Below are 4,952 nucleotides of genomic sequence, written 5' to 3'. Positions count from 1 at the left end.
GAATGATATCTTCTGTTGATTTGCAAAATACTTATTCTCCTTATGATGCTGGGGATATTTTATTAATGTTTGCTGAAAATTAAATATACCACATGAATACAGGAATTCATAAGAGATTTCATTATTAAAATTTTAAATATATTTTAATCATGATAAGAGTTCATGTCTTTAGAATCTCTAAAGGTGCTCAAAACATTAATATGAAAATTAATTTATTTTGTATTTTTAAGATATAGTAGTTATTTATTCTTCCTCCACATCTATACCCAGTTGTAGCAGAGTTTCTAATTTATACTTTATGAGATTGTGCATATACTGCAGTCATATTTTTTTTTAGCTTTCCTGGCAGAGTAGTGAAGTCATGTGGTCTATCTGAGGAAGAAATGCCATATTGTTTTCATTTTTAAATGAACCTTCTGTGTACTTCCTTGACCTTTTATCATCTCTGGAATGGGGATGTGTTTGATAGAGTTGGAATCACAATCATGTAAATGAGCTTATCTCATGACTGCGGTGCTTTGCATGATGCAGTCAGAGCTGAATGGGTCTAGTATCCCTGGATACTCATGCTCAGGACTCATCTGTAACAGAGGCACTGAGGAGGCTGAAGCCAGAGAGCGGCAAGCTTGAGGCCATCCATTGGAATATTCAGACAGTTTTAAAACAATCAAAGGAACAAACAAACATGAGATTACTAAATGTTTAAAGCCCTGGTACTCTACTCCTCATTAAGAAACTTTTGATTAAGTAACATTTTAGTTTTGGAATTAAAGAAATTAAATCATTTACCTGTTTATTGACCTCCTTTCAACACCTCCATGGAACCTTCTTCTTTACCTCTTTCTCAAATTCAAAGCCTCATTTTCTTAAATTGTTCTTACACACACACACACACACACACACACACACACAAACACACACACACAGACACGCACGGACACACAAACATATACATACACTCCTAAATGTGTAAATGCAACAAAAATGACAAACACAAAATGATTTTTTTATCATTTTAATCAGTTTGTTCTCATTTTATATTATATTTGTTATGAATCAAAACTCAGAATTTAATGCAAATGATTACTAAGATTTGAAAATAAGTCTTCAAATATGTGCTCTATGGCAATATTAACAAGCTTAATGTCACATAACCAGAAGTCAGTTAGATATGGCAACACAGTAGGACTTATTCCTTTCTAGTTCATGAAATCAAGCACCTATGGTGCTTTAAGGTCTTTTCTAGTCTTGTTTGTGGGGTATAAAAAGGTCATCTCAGAATCTATCCATAAATAAATTGTGTATTCTGAAGGACTGAAGCCTCAATAAATGTCCACTGATTTTCCTACCAAGACCACCTCTGTTAGATTTATGAACAGAGAGAAATATCAGTCATGTCTTATCAGAATGCAGTAAAGCACCTGGAAACCCTCTAGGGCAGGACACTGATGTAGATAAGAAAGAGAAATGTGTTAAGTGACAGAGATACTCAATAAATGCACAGATAGTACTACACATGTTGTTTAATAAATAATGTACCCCCTTGTAAAGATGCCTCGTGTGATATAACACAAGATTCACTATTTTGCCCATAAAAATTTCCCTGCACATTGATTGAAGGGGCATTTATCACATCTACACATAACACAATGCTAGTAAAGAAACAACTGTTTTGGGCAATGTAATTGAGGTTCAAGAATTTCCCCTAAACACGTTAATATGTGGCCCAAAATTAATAAGAATTTTGACAAATGAACCTTGAACATATCAATAACAATAATGTGGCATATTGCAGAGGCACAGAAATGAGATCCATATGTATTCACAAGCTTTAATAAGTTCCCTGGAACCTTTAATGAGAGGCAAAGTTGGTGAAGTAATACTATAAACTATTTTTAAAACTGTTGATAACTATCCAGATTAAGGGTTTTCAGTATTGTCTAAAGACCATTAAAACCATGCCAGAAGTCTTTGGAATGTTTTATTTATTTATTTATTTTTCACTTTTTCTTTTTAATTAAGTTTTTATTTAATTTTTTATACAACATATATTAATCATATTTCCCTCTCCAATTTCTTCCAGATACTCCCCACCTCTCTATCCACCAAACTTCATGTTCTATCTATATATCTTTCATAAAAATCTAAACAAACAAATATCAATGGAATTATTCCCAATAATATTCTGCTATACTCACTGCTGTATCCAGTCCTAATTGGAGAAGCGTGGCAGTAAATAACAGGAGGTACAGAAACCCACAGAAAGATGCTATGTAGAGAGTACCTAAACTAGAACTCCCAATGCACCCTTCTCCTTAGTGAACAGAGAAGCCCACAAAGCTAGGGGAGGAAAGACTGTAAGAGTCAGAGAATAGAGGAAAACACAGTCCATCAAGTCAAGTGAGGAGGGCTCACATGGACTCAGAGAAAGGCAAGCACAGCGCTGTCTTGGTCTACGTGTATGTTATGACTGTTAGCTTGATGTTTTTCTGTGACTCCTAACAGTGGGAATACACGTATTTCTGACTCTTTTGTCTGCTCTTGAGACATTTTTCTTTCTGTTTGGTTGCTTTGTATAGTAACAATATGAGGGCTTTTGCTTTGTCATAGTATCTTGTTCTGTTTGACTGTTATTTCTAGGAGGTCTGCTCTTTCTATGAGGAAATAGAGGGGGAATGAATCAAGGGGAGAAGGCAGATGTGGAAGAAGATATGAAAAGTGGAGGGAGGAACAATTGTATTTGGGATGTATTATATGAAAAAAGGAAATATTTCAATAATAAAAAACACAAAACCAACAAAACAAAAAACCCACCCCCCAAAAAAAAATACACTCACAGATACACTGAGAAACAAACAGACACAGACACATAGACACATAGACATACACACATGCATGTACACATTTCATGTTCAAGCAAAACTTGAATACATTTTATGTTGGGCAACTGCTCCTGGACACAGGGTCTATTCTGGAGTGAGATTGATATATCCACTGTGGATGATACTCCACTGGAGAATACTGGTTTTCTTTAGTGCAGCAGGTATTAATTGCAAATAATTTCTTGGTTAGGGGCAGGAGTGTCTGTTTACTTCACCTCCTTGCTGACCTTTGTCTGGCTTGAACATGTGCAGATATTGTGTGTACTGTCACATATTTTGTGGATTCCTATGAGCATCAGTCTTGTAGTGGGTTGCAATGTTTCACTGAAGTCATCAACCTCTGGCTCTTGAAATCTTCCCACTTACTCTTCTGTACAGATACCAGACTTGGAGGGAGGGGGGTTAACAAAGACAATTTAGGGCTGACTCCTCCAAAGTCTCTCAAGCTAAACACATTTCCCAGTTGTGGATCTCTGTATTAATTGTCATCACCCCTTCCCACAAATAAAAGCTTCTCTGAACACTGTTAAATGAAGCTCTGATCTATGAGTATACTTATATCTTATTAGGAATCATTTTATTGCTATATTTTCTTTAGGAGAATAATAATAATAATAGGTTTCCCCTAAGACTCATGACCTATTTAGTCTCAGGTTCTTGAGGCTTTAAGATAAGGGTTGTATCACATCAAGTGAGTCTTACATCCAATTAAAATTGGCTGATTATTTCCCATAATAGTTTTGCCACTATGGCATCCATATATCTAGTTCTCAAGATTCTGTTGTGGATCTCAGAGCTCATATTTGGGTAATATTAATGATTTCTTTTCTCCTCAAATATTGTACAAACAATTCTTTAGCCCTATGAATACAAGTCAGTAGCATTGAACATTCTTCTAGTTGGGTAGCTTTCTTCAAGTTCAACAATATAAGTATGCCTTGTCTTAACCACTAGGTCCTTTCCATCATATTATGGAGAATAAGCAACCAGTAGTCATGGAAATAGCCTGTGATGCTTATGGATTTCTGAGGAAGTCTTTTGGCCAGTGCCTTAACAAGTGTAACTATTCTTGTCACTACAGGTCTTACTTAGGGATATAAGATACAAGATAGGAAGACTTGGGGCACTCTCTCCTCTGTTACACATCAACTTCATTAAATTAATTTTTATATCTGTATATTGAGGAAGACCTGTGCTGGTCCGTTTTGTTTCATCTTGACACAAGTTACTCATCTGAGTAAAAGTAACCTCCATTGAGAAAATGCCTCCTTAAGAAAGGGCAGTAGTCAGGCTGATAAGGCATTTTTTTTTTATTGGTGATTTATGGGAGAGGGCCGAGCCTGAATGGTAGTCAGTTCTGTAAGTAATCAGACTGATCAAGTCTTGAGAGGCATCCCTCTATGGCCTCTGTTTTAGACTGTGCCTCCAGATTCCTGCCTTGCTTTATTTCCTGCCTTACAGGCTTTTGATGATGCACTGTAATATGAAAGTGTGAATGATATAAACCATTTCCAATATAGGACGTGTTTGGTTGTGTTGTTTCATCATAGCAATAGTAACTCAAACTAAGACGAGGTCCTACAATTATACATTTCCATATGGCAATTTGAAAGCCACAAACCTAGGATTCCCAAGATATAAGATACAATTTGCTAAACACATGAAACTCAAGAAGAATGAAGACTGAAGTGTTGACACTATGCCCCTCCTTAGAATTGGGAACAAAACACTCATGGAAGGAGTTACAGAGACAAAGTTTGGAGCTGAGATGAAAGGATGGACCATGTAGAGACTGCTATATCCAGGGATCCACCCCATAATCAGCATCCAAACGCTGACACCATTGCATACACTAGCAAGATTTTATCAAAAGGACCCAGATGTAGCTGTCTCTTGTGCGACTATGTTGGGGCCTAGCAAACACAGAAGTGGATGCTCACAGTCAGCTAATGGATGGATCACAGGGCTCCCAATGGAGGAGCTAGAGAAAGAACCCAAGGAGCTAAAGGGATCTGCAACCCTATAGGTGGAACAACATTATGAACTAACCAGTACCCCGGAGCTCTTGAC

This window comes from Mus musculus, chromosome 5 (assembly GCF_000001635.26).
Source record: "Mus musculus strain C57BL/6J chromosome 5, GRCm38.p6 C57BL/6J".
Lineage (NCBI taxonomy): Eukaryota > Metazoa > Chordata > Mammalia > Rodentia > Muridae > Mus > Mus musculus.
The sequence above is the reverse complement of the archived record's forward strand: the minus strand, read 5'-3'. Positions refer to the sequence as shown.